General features: G+C 51.8%; 1 pseudogene across 1 annotated transcript in view; it reads left to right on the top strand.

The window, feature by feature from the left end:
- LOC144161824 (eukaryotic translation initiation factor 3 subunit E-B-like) overlaps window positions 1-8,649 on the top strand; it is a 770,574-nt pseudogene extending 761,925 nt beyond the window's left edge. The window contains exon 9 of the transcript XR_013320496.1: window positions 8,510-8,649. The product of XR_013320496.1 is annotated as a eukaryotic translation initiation factor 3 subunit E-B-like (transcript). The remainder of the gene's footprint in view (window positions 1-8,509) is intronic.
- The last annotated feature ends 3,804 nt before the right edge of the window (window positions 8,650-12,453 follow it).

The raw sequence follows: 12,453 nt of genomic DNA, 5'->3' as shown, positions 1-12,453 counted from the left end.
CTCTATTTATGATTGCCAGCTTCACGGCAACAGGCAAATTCTGCAGCTTTATGCAAGCTAGCGCCACTACATGAGCCTTTATTTAGTGACACGAACGCTATACTCGGTTACAACTCAAGAACGCATGGAGGAAAGAATACTCCGGAGAGGCCCCTAGCATCCCAATGCATTGAAAAAGTGTGGAGGAAGTTACGCCATTTTTCTTGAGCGCATGGACAATGTTGCTTACTTGTTTACAACTGCGGCGGCCAAATTTGGGCAAATAGAACGGACAGATTTTTAAGGCGCTTGGTACGTGGCTGCCTCGCTACGCTTGCAAACCAGCGCAGTCGCTACGACAAACGTTTTTAAATTAGGCCAGTTTGAAAACTCTGCCGTCGGAGGCGTCTGCGTTCGCCATCCCGCCAGCCTGTTGCTATGACGACGACAAACGCTACTTTGCCAGGCTTAAGAGCTGAAAATTCGTCCTTCTATCTCAAAAACGAAGGCCGTTTTTCGATTGAAACTTTGGGTGAGGGTTAGAATGGGCAAATTGAAGGCGAAATCAACAGCTTAGAACATGATATCGCACCGAGGAATCAGCGACGAAGCTGTTTTCGCTTCGAAGCGGGAGGGCAGGGCGACGCCATGTTAGTCAAATCAAACCGGAGACAGCAAAGGATGATGGGATAGAGTGCTGGGCTCCGTGGGCTCAAGTCATGGCGGCACTCGGCTTCACAAATGTGACGTCAGGGCCTCTCCTAACCTTTTCTTTCCTCCATGCAAGAACGGCACCACCTCATGTAGCGTATCACTCCGCCAAAGCACCGGACCCGTGACGTCAGTGCGCGCGCGTTTTGAAAGGGGTTTGCTATGAATGCGTGATATCGTCTGCCTTGTCTCACGCAGTTTGTTTGTCGTCACTGGAGTCGTTTATAAGCATATTAAGTCCAAAAAATCACGGGAACGGCTCACGCCATGTTCAAAATATTCCCAGTAACGCCCTACTTGCGCCGCGCGGAGAAACATCCGGCTACGGTGATAAGGCACAGCGGCAACTTCCGGTGCCGTTCTTAAGTTGTCACCGAGTATAGCCACCATAGCTACTGTAATGGACCAGCGGAGAGCGCACGTCAGATGATAATGAGGGCTTTTATCGAACTGGAGCGCGTGAAGTGCGAGCGCGCGAAGCGCGAGCGCGCGCCACCGCTTCTTTGTCACATGAAACTGATGATGATGCAGCGTCGTCTGCTACCGCGTAGAAGAGGAAGAAGTTCCAACAGCTACCTTTCGGAAGAAAGCCGGCAAAGCGTGAACGCCACAAATGCACGAACGGAAAAAACAAAGAAAGCATGTCGGGCAGGCCAGGATCATTCATGAGCTGCCAGTCTAAACCACTTTTAGGGGTGTGCCGGCGGAATTTTTCTTCCACCCCGAGGGAAAGCCAACTTGGGGGGGGGGGGGCACTTCTGCGTCATTTAGGATTCGATATTGCCGCGAACCATGTATGCGTTTGTTTGTTTATTGTGTGTTTTTACTGCCCAGCTATGTCCGGCTCTGTTATCTGTGTCAAGAGAAGCGCGTCTTGCATTCTTTATTTTTATGCCGCACAGGCTATCTCATTCAGATAAGCAGACTGTTTCATGTTAACGTCACTAGCCCAGAATAATGTTCTCTGATCTACAATGTTCTGGATGTAAATATACGGTTCCAAAAGCACTCGCGCTGAAAGATAAAAGCCTGCAGAGCAGACGCCACAGCATTCCGATGGTCGACGCTCGCCCGCACCCGTCACTTTGTTGACTGCTGCTTCGCCGCCTCTGTATTCTTTGAGTTGTTAGGGGAGCACAAGTTCGCTCCAATAAACGTGTTTTCCTTCAAGACAACTGCGTCGTCTCTGGCTTCGTGACATCTGGTGAGGTGCGGGGTACGCACCCTTTATGACGACCTCCGGAAGCCGCCAGCCCAGTCCAACTAGAGCCAGCCTACGACTGCAAGAATTGCCGCCCGAATTCGGTCCTTTGCCAGAAGGGCCCAAGAGAAGGAACGCTGCGACCAACATCATGGTGCTAGAAACAAAAACTCGCACCTCCCATCGCGGGAACCCCTGTGTAGATGCGACGCATAGGGGGTTCACGTTGCAGCGTTGGACAGCGGGGGAACGGCGCTGGAATGATGGAGCGAAGCGGCGCAGGCACCGCGTTTTATAGCGCGCATAGCGGTGAGGGTACGCGCCGGCGCCAGTCCGTCTGCCGCGGCTATGACGCAACACAATCCAACACAATCCACTTTAATCCAATCCAGTCCAATCCAATCCAATCCAATCCAAGCCAAGCCAAGCCGAGCCAAGCCAAGCCAATCGAATCCAATCCAATGCCCCTCGCGAGAGAGTGTTGGCTATCGGAGAGGAGAGGGGGTGAGCGGCGGAGAGCGCAGCTGGCGTGGCGAGGAGAATGGGGGACGGGCGAACGCCGACGACGACGCAGCCGGATGCAGGGACAAGGCGGGTGAATGAGATGCGGTCGCATCTAACACCGCCCATCGTTCTGCAGCAGCCCCGGGAAGCGCCATCGTTCTGGGGAGCCCCCGCTGAGGACCCCGAAGAATGGTTGGAGAAGCTGGAGGGCGTCCGCATCTTCAACAGGTGGGACGATGAAGAAACCTTCCTGCATGTTTTCTTTTACTTGGAGGATGCAGCTCGAACTTGGTTCGAAAACCACGAGAGCGCCTTGACCGACTGGACGCAATTCAAAAGCGAGTTCCTTAAAACCTTCACGACCGTGGTGAGAAAAGAGCTGTGCTTTTACTGGAAACTCGAACGCAAAACCCGAACGAAGGAGTCGTAATCTTCGTTGAGGAAATGAAGCGAATATTTCGTCGCGCGGACCCAGATATGACTGAAGACAAGAAACTGAGGTTTCAGATGCGAGGAGTAAAGCAAGAACTTTTTGCTTGCCTTGTCCGCAACCCCCCTAATCGGTGGCCGAATTCGCGTCCGAGGCGGCCGCCATGGAGAAGACGTTTGAAATTCGCACGAGGCAGTACGACCGTCCCATCAATGCGCTAGTTGCGGACTCGATCGATGCTGGGGCTCTTAGCTCTGACACACTACTTGAGACAATCCCCGCTGTCGTCAGGGAAGAACTGCGGAAACTCTTCCCAACAACGCCGCAACCCCAAGTCACCTCTATAAGCGACTGGATCCGGGAAGAAATTCAACTCGCTTTAGGGACTTCTACGTCTTCCGAAGTACCACGTGAGCCACAAGCTATGACCTACTCCGCGGCTGTTCGACGACCCCGCCCTGCTCCAACCCGTCAACAAGAAGTCCCGCCGTACCGCCGTCCACTGTCGCCCGCCCGACCACCTGCAGGCCAAAACCAGGCGCCAAGGAAGACGGACGTATGGCGAACCGCCGATAATCGTCCGCTGTGCTACCACTGCGGACAGGCCGATCACATCTATCATCGGTACCCGTACAGGAGACTCGGACTGCGGGGTTTCTCCGTCGACGCCCCACGCCCCCGACCCGACCAGCGCCCTACTGAGATCGACGAATACCTGTCTAACACCAACCGAGGACCAGCCCGCTTCAACCGTTCACCGTCGCCCTACCCGTATCAGTCACCGAACCACCGCAGCATTGCTGACTTCTCACGTGGAAGGTCCCCCAGCCCACGCGGGGGAAACTAAGAGCAGCAACTTCGGGAGCTAAAGTTGCACAACGGCGGGAAAATGAAAACCCTCCAACGACGCAGCGACTCGCTGAAGACCACGATTCACGACATGCCCCGACCCACACGACCCAATCTAACCCTGACGTGACTCCCGACCACGACGACAGCAAAACGGCGCGATGTGTACCCGACATGACAGAACCTGCCGATGAGAATACAACGAAGACCACGATGCACAGTGCCCGACCGTCAACACGCAGAAGCCGAGATACGACGCCACGACGCACCCGGAACTCGAAGAAGGCAGCGTCCGACGTTCAGATGTCCATCGACGGCTTTGAAGTAGTCGCCCTCATAGACACGGGAGCCAACTACTCAGTCATGAGCGGACCTTTTGCGTCTAAGCTGAAGGAAGTTATGACCAGATGGGACGGTCCGCACATTCGCACAGCAGGAGGCCACCTCGTGACGCCATCTGGAACGTGCACATCGCGCGTCACCATAGACGGCACAATGTACCCTGCGGCGTTCGTCATTTTGCCTAACTGCTCCCGCGACGTAATTCTCGGAATGGACTTTTTGACGGACACCGGCGCAATAATTGATCTGCAGGCCAAGTCTATAACATTTTCCTCCGATCACTGCATGACGCCACAGCCCAACCCCGAAAACCGTGCTGCTATCAGGATCGCCGACGATCATGTCACCCTGCCATCCCGCACAAGCTTGATGATCAGCGTCTACTGTGAAGATGCGGTTCCTGACGTCGACGGTATCGTAGAGGTGACCAAAGGTTGCTCCTCGACCGCGGTGTCTCTGTCGCAAGAGGCATTGCGCGCTTTAAGCAACGCAAATCCCAAGTTTTGGTCACCACTTTCAGCGGGAAATAAGAGCATTTAAACAGGGGCGCTGCAATTGCGTATCTCGAAGAAACGCAAGAAGCAAGTGACGTGATCGCGGTTGCCGACTTTGAACGCGCACCCGAAGATACCTTCAAGCTTCCGAATCACTTCGACGTGAATCCAGCGTTACCGCAAGAAGAACGGAAGGAATGATTGGATTTGCTGCGTCGCTACAGCGAGTGTTTTTCGTCGAACTCAAAACTACGTCAGACACCTCTAGCGAAGCACCGAATAATAACCGAAGATGGAGCCCGACCTACCCGACAGTCACCGTACAGCGTCTCTTCACACGAGCGGGAAGCCATCCGGACCCAAGTCGACGACATGCTCAGCGACGACATTATACAGCCATCGAAAAGCTCCTGGGCTGCGCCGGTCGTACTGGTGAAGAAAAAAGACGGCACATTAAGGTTTTGCGTTGACTACCGGCGACTGAACAAAATCACCAAAAGGGGCGTCTACCCCCTGCCACGAGTCGACGACGCCCTCGACCACCTCTGCCATGCGAAGTACTTCTCATCGATGGATCTGAAGACCAGCTACTGGCAAATTGAGGTGGACGAGAGAGACCGAGAGAAGACCGCATTTATAACCCCGGACGGCCTATACGAGTTCAAGGTGATGCCGTTCGGGCTGTGCACGGCGCCAGCAACGTTTCAAAGACTCATGGACACTGTGCTAGCAGGCCTGAAGTGGCACACCTGCCTCGTATACCTCGACGACGTTGTGGTATTCGCCCGGACTTTCGAAGAACACCTTGCAAGGTTGGAGTCAGTACTCGAGGCCATTCGCACGTCGGGGTTAACTCTGAAGCCTGAAAAGTGCCGTTTCGCGTACGAGGAGCTCAAGTTTCTGGGCCACGTCGTGAACGCCGCGGGAGTCCTACCTGACCCGGCAAAAACTTCAGCCAAAAATGTTTCTATGTGGTATTGAGACATCTTGAGCGTGAGCGAATTGGCACAAACCCATCAAAAGGTGCTGACACCGTGCATACATACAAGGAGTCCTGCACAAGGAGTCTTGAGGCCCTCTAACACTGATTTTTTTTTCGTGCATTATTGCGTCATGTTATGTACATCTCAGCCTTTTCAAAAATTTTTTTCATTGAAGACTGATTCGCCTTTCGGAGAAGTGTCTTGTATGACCAGCTGAACGGATTTCTTGAGTTCAAGACATCAGAATGGTGGTCAAAGATCGTTATGAATTCAGGCGTACCATGAGCACCTTTAAATTGCGGATTCAAGCTTTAATGTGAACTCACAAAATTGGAGTGTGTTTGTCACAATTGAACTGAGTGTCAGAACTGTAAAGCGAACTTTCATCTTTTGTGGTATAATGCTCGTATGCACCACAGAGTGCACAAAGGCGAGATTAGGTGAGAACCAGCCCGGTAGATACAAAAGTTTAGCATAGGAACTATACATCGGAAGCTGGTTAATGGGACCTCGCACCGACGAGATTCAGAAAAACTGACGTATTGCCGCGTGGACATAAAAGCACTTATAAAGGCACTGCTTTCACAAACTTGTTGGGTCGTTTTTGGTCGAGGTTAGATGGCGCAGTAGTTATAAAAACTACGCTGAATAGGATAATTGGCTTCGAAACTACCGTACATGAAGTTAAACGCAATGTAGACAGTTAAAATATAGGCCGACCGTAGATTCTTAGCTAGCCAATGAGCTGCGCGTGCACGTCAGTGCATGTAGGCGGCCCAACGAATTTCCACTTAAACAGTGCTCTATTGTGATGCGGTAACGTCGACTAGAAGGACGAAGGCGTTTAAGCTAGTCGATTGGAAAGATTATAGATGTTTAAGTTTAGCAATAGCACTACTCGAAAGTTAAAGTTGCCGCGGTACGTCTGCGCAGCGGCCCGCCGCGGTCGGCTGCAGCGGCGGCCCGCCGCCGAAGCAGACGACGCGCCGGCGTAGCGCAAGACTAGCGCAAGACTTGACTGCAGCGCCGCTAGTTCTCGCGACCGCCACGCGGACGGCCTCTCCGGCGGAGCTTTGAAACTAAGTTTATTCTAGTAACGTTGGTCCTCCCGACTCGGAACGCCTCCGACTGCTCTGACTTCTAAGTGGGAGCGCAGGACATGCGCTGCCGAGATCTCGAGGCGAGCGGTCACGTGATACCGGCAGCCGCGCCGATCACCCGCGGGCTTTCAAGCTCTTTTGCAATTTCGCTGTCACCGCACCGAGGGTCAGCCAGCTGTTAACCGTTGAAGTGTTTAGTCGGACGTGGTGCATTTTGTTTTTCACGCAAAAATGCACCGCGCACACCACTGACGCACTGTCGCGGCCGCAGATGCCACCTACGCATTGCAGCGGCGGCCGTGAAGCGGCGCAGGTAGCTCAAGCGGCTCGAGCTACGGCTTGTTCCCGGTCCCCCAAATAACCTTCAAGCCGCAAATGAAGTTCCACATGCGTGAAAGGATCCAATATCGCGGCTGAAAATGGCAGTACAAATAGTTAATCGGGCCCCTTATGAAAGCGGCAATCAAATATCTGTTGTAGCGGTAAGCCTAAACATCTCTAGGCGGCCCACTCAGCAGCCTCGTAACAGGATTGCACCAGTTTAAAAATGGTGCCACGGGAGTGCTTCACCCTATTGACGCAAGCAGTAGGCCCCTCCCAGTGCTGCGAAAGGAAGGTGTTGCTGGCCGTGTTGTGGCGCCACGGTCACCTGCTGCTCCGAACTCGAGTAAAGAATCGAGTAATTGGGGAGCCACGTACCTCACTTGGATTCGGAGTGGCCTCCAACTCTGAGAGCTCTGAGCCAGAGCATCAGAACAATCACCCGAATACAGCATTAGTGGTCAAGAAATCCACGTATGGGTTCGTTCTTCATTTGTGATTTGGGTCTTTGAAAGTTTGATGATCGATCGGGCGCACTTTTAGCAAAGGTTTTTGCGCACCTTTGACACATTTTTGATGTCAGAAAGCTTTCGCGCTTCTCTCAACTTTCTTTAGGATGGAATGGTAAAGTTTTTCGTGGTAGATAGCGACACTGCTTTTTTTATTGAAAGGAATAGTACGCTGTGCAACTGCTGTGATTAGTGTGATTTTTTTATTTTTCCAAACACACGCCGCTTTTAAAGACACTGAGAGGCGGAGAGCTGAGACGGAGGGAGAGAGAGCACCATGAAAGGAAGAAACTTTATGGAGCGGGCCAGGAAAGCGGGTGTTCGGTCATCACCATGCAGTTGCGTCGTATGTGTTTTCGGGTTCGGCAGTGGCTTGATCCCGGGAGCTTCAAATTCATGGTCCAGCAGCCACCTGAACCTCAACTTCTTGTGGTTGGCGCGTCGCCATACTGCTGCCACATGGGGCCGTTGAAGGTTAAACTCCGCTCGCGAGTACCTGCCTCCTTTCTTGCGTCTGTTCAGCAAGTGGTCTGGCCCGCCTGCGGACCTTTGCTCAAGAAGCAGCGTCAAATGGGGGTTAGGAATAAAGAAAGGTCAAGATGATGCAGCGAAGTGGTGTGAAAAATGGGAAGAATGCCGGTTATCCGCGCCAGGGTCCCTTTGTATGAAGCGAAGCCGTGTGCCCCTGAGCGTCAGTCTGGGACAATGGTGATCCATCACAAGAAGCGGGTCGTCGGAAGTTCGTGGGGCATATTAGTGGGGTTCTACTATGGGGGGGGGGGTGTCTTGATCGGTATTTTACGGTATACACCACCACGACATACGCTTGGGGCAGTAAATACTCGACTTTACTCGAACGACACTCTAGGTATGCCGTCAGAGCTAAGCTAGTCTTCTGTCGGACGGCACTTTAAAAACTGCGTTTACAATTTTACCTATGGTACATGTATCTTCAGTGGCGCGCAGGCTTGGTTATGAATTGCCTTGAACAAGTCTCAGGACTGCTAATCACGAACCTGCAGTAGTGCTTTTCAGTTGAGTGTTGTTGTGTGCTCAAAATAGCTCTGGTTTTTCTTTCATCCGCAGTTGTCACATTGGGGAGCCCAGAACTGATGGCCAGTTACACGACGCAAGCTCAGAGGGTCGTGTTCCAGAGAAGACGGCTTCCGACACCTCCTTCAATGAACGTGTTTTCATAAATGAAAAAAAAACATGTTTTTCTCTTTCTGGTGCGTTGTCTGTCTTTGAGCCAGCCGGTCGTGTCTCTGCGACACTTCCGTTGGCGTATAAGGGAAACCAAAAGCACCTTAAAGGAAATTTTGGCCTGGTTAAGTGTCCTGCAAGCAATGAGTTTCGTGGGCTGCTCATTAAGCTCAGTAACTTGGGAAGCCTGACATGATTAAACTAGGAAAGCTCTCAGGGCAACTTAAATATGTGAGGCTTTCCACTGCGTGTACCCTAGGAATAGCATGCAACTTAGCCTTCTGAGGGCAATGCAATGTGTGCCGAGAAGGGGGGGGGGGGGACGGCAGCACCAATGGGGGAGGGGGTATAAGCTGCTGACGCACGGGCAATGGGATCCGGCTTGAACGATGATGGCAATGAGCGGAAAGGAGGAAGAGGAATACGCATCTTTGTTGTCAGTAAAATTTGAAGGAGTTTTCAGAAAGTGGAGTCCTCGCTGAAGGACCATGTATGCCTTGACAGCCGCAACAGCTCGATCGACCAGTTGAAGCTCGGCAGACAGGTATGGGCTGGACAGGGTGTCTCCAGAGCTCAGGTGAGTTGAAATGACTTGGTGTGGGGAAGGGTGACCCAACTAGTGGCTCCTGGCCATGGCAAGTGAGTGGAACGAGCTACGGAGGGTGCTGTCCACGGGACTGGTCAAGTGATGACGGCCGCAGGTGCTGAGTTCAGCAGAAAGATCAACGAAGGGAACCCGGAAGCCAGGTTGTTGCCTTCATATTCTTAAGAAGTTTCAGGCAACCTCCGTAATTTTTATGCTTTCGAATTCAAGCCAACCAATAATTTCTTCAGATGTGCACTGCAACTGTTGGAAATTTAACTTTCATTCTGGTCGATAAAAACTGTACAAAACTTCCTCTGTCTGGTATGCGATAGACACAACCTGTATAAATGCCTTAAGTATCAGCATGAAAGATTCAATTATTATTCATAACAGCCAACGTGTTAATGAGAAAAGGCAGCTGAGAGACCAACAGCCTTTGGCAGAGAAGGCCACCCACCCTCTTGGAACACCCAGGTCCTCGGTAGGCATCTGGGTCCTGGTCACCAGGTCTCGCTGGTAGAAAAGTAACAACTGGTCTGCCGGGCCACCCAGAACTACGATTGGAATTGAGGTGAGGGGTGGAGTTTGGGAGCACTTTATAAAAAGAAAAAAAAAAGCTAGCCTCTAGGAAGACTGCGCCACTCGTTCGCCATACTCCTCTCACGAGCTAACACGAGCTAACGACCCCCCTTTCGGCCGAAAGATTTTCCTGATAAGGCGCCGCATGGACCGTGCGTGTGCTCTGTTTTATTCCTTCCGAGCGTTGAGAGAGAAGATAAGCTTCCTCTCTTCCTCAGCGCTCTTTCAGTGGAAAAGTTTCGCTAAGAAACGCATGAAACGGCCCCCCTTTCGGCCGAAAGATTTTCCTGATAAGGCGCCGCATGGACCGTGCGTGTGCTCTGTTTTATTCCTTCCGAGCGTTGAGAGAGAAGGTAAGCTTCCTTTCTTCCTCAGCGCTCTTTCAGTGGAAAAGTTTCGCTAAGAAACGCTTGAAACGACCCCCCTTTCGGCCGAAAGATTTTCCTGATAAGGCGCCGCATGGACCGTGCGTATGCTCTGTTTTATTCCTTCCGAGCGTTGAGAGAGAAGGTAAGCTTCCTCTCTTCCTCAGCGCTCTTTCAGAGGAAAAGTTTCGCTAAGAAACGCTTGAAACAACCCCTCTTTCGGCCGAAAGATTTTCCTGATAAGGCGCCGCATGGACCGTGCGTGTGCTCTGTTTTATTCCTTCCGAGCGTTGAGAGAGAAGGTAAGCTTCCTCTCTTCCTCAGCGCTCTTTCAGTGGAAAAGTTTCGCTAAGAAACGCTTGAAACGACCCCCCTTTCGGCCGAAAGATTTTCCTGATAAGGCGCCGCATGGACCGTGCGCATGCTCTGTTTTATTCCTTCCGAGCGTTGAGAGAGAAGGTAAGCTTCCTCTCTTCCTCAGCGCTCTTTCAGTGGAAAAGTTTCGCTAAGAAACGCTTGAAACGACCCCTCTTTCGGCCGAAAGATTTTCCTGATAAGGCGCCGCATGGACCGTGCGTGTGCTCTGTTTTATTCCTTCCGAGTGTTGAGAGAGAAGGTAAGCTGCCTCTCTTCCTCAGCGCTCTTGAAAAAGTTGCGCTAAGAAACGCTTGAAACGACCCCCCTTTCGGCCGAAAGATTTTCCTGATAAGGCGCCGCATGGACCGTGCGTGTGCTCTGTTTTATTCCTTCCGAGTGTTGAGAGAGAAGGTAAACTGCCTCTCTTCCTCAGCGCTCTTTCAGTGGAAAAGTTTCGCTAAGAAACGCTTGAAACGACCCCTCTTTCGGCCGAAAGATTTTCCTGATAAGGCGCCGCATGGACCGTGCGTGTGCTCTGTTTTATTCCTTCCGAGTGTTGAGAGAGAAGGTAAGCTGCCTCTCTTCCTCAGCGCTCTTGAAAAAGTTTCGCTAAGAAACGCTTGAAACGACCCCCCTTTCGGCCGAAAGATTTTCCTGATAAGGCGCCGCATGGACCGTGCGTGTGCTCTGTTTTATTCCTTCCAAGTGTTGAGAGAGAAGGTAAGCTGCCTCTCTTCCTCAGCGCTCTTGAAAAAGTTTCGCTAAGAAACGCTTGAAACGACCCCCCTTTCGGCCGAAAGATTTTCCTGATAAGGCGCCGCATGGACCGTGCGTGTGCTCTGTTTTATTCCTTCCGAGTGTTGAGAGAGAAGGTAAGCTGCCTCTCTTCCTCAGCGCTCTTGAAAAAGTTTCGCTAAGAAACGCTTGAAACGACCCCTCTTTCGGCCGAAAGATTTTCCTGATAAGGCGCCGCATGGACCGTGCGTGTGCTCTGTTTTATTCCTTCCGAGTGTTGAGAGAGAAGGTAAGCTGCCTCTCTTCCTCAGCGCTCTTGAAAAAGTTTCGCTAAGAAACGCTTGAAACGACCCCTCTTTCGGCCGAAAGATTTTCCTGATAAGGCGCCGCATGGACCGTGCGTGTGCTCTGTTTTATTCCTTCCGAGTGTTGAGAGAGAAGGTAAGCTGCCTCTCTTCCTCAGCGCTCTTGAAAAAGTTTCGCTAAGAAACGCTTGAAACGACCCCCCTTTCGGCCGAAAGATTTTCCTGATAAGGCGCCGCATGGACCGTGCGTGTGCTCTGTTTTATTCCTTCCGAGTGTTGAGAGAGAAGGTAAGCTGCCTCTCTTCCTCAGCGCTCTTGAAAAAGTTTCGCTAAGAAACGCTTGAAACGACCCCTCTTTCGGCCGAAAGATTTTCCTGATAAGGCGCCGCATGGACCGTGCGTGTGCTCTGTTTTATTCCTTCCGAGTGTTGAGAGAGAAGGTAAGCTGCCTCTCTTCCTCAGCGCTCTTGAAAAAGTTTCGCTAAGAAACGCTTGAAACGACCCCCCTTTCGGCCGAAAGATTTTCCTGATAAGGCGCCGCATGGACCGTGCGTGTGCTCTGTTTTATTCCTTCCGAGTGTTGAGAGAGAAGGTAAGCTGCCTCTCTTCCTCAGCGCTCTTGAAAAAGTTTCGCTAAGAAACGCTTGAAACGACCCCCCTTTCGGCCGAAAGATTTTCCTGATAAGGCGCCGCATGGACCGTGCGTGTGCTCTGTTTTATTCCTTCCGAGTGTTGAGAGAGAAGGTAAGCTGCCTCTCTTCCTCAGCGCTCTTGAAAAAGTTTCGCTAAGAAACGCTTGAAACGACCCCTCTTTCGGCCGAAAGATTTTCCTGATAAGGCGCCGCATGGACCGTGCGTGTGCTCTGTTTTATTCCTTCCGAGTGTTGAGAGAGAAGGTAA

The sequence above is a fragment of the Haemaphysalis longicornis genome, unplaced genomic scaffold (genome assembly GCF_048455015.1).
Source record: "Haemaphysalis longicornis isolate Haplotype H1 unplaced genomic scaffold, Haemaphysalis longicornis Haplotype H1 scaffold_12, whole genome shotgun sequence".
Lineage (NCBI taxonomy): Eukaryota > Metazoa > Arthropoda > Arachnida > Ixodida > Ixodidae > Haemaphysalis > Haemaphysalis longicornis.
The sequence above is the reverse complement of the archived record's forward strand: the minus strand, read 5'-3'. Positions and strand labels throughout refer to the sequence as shown.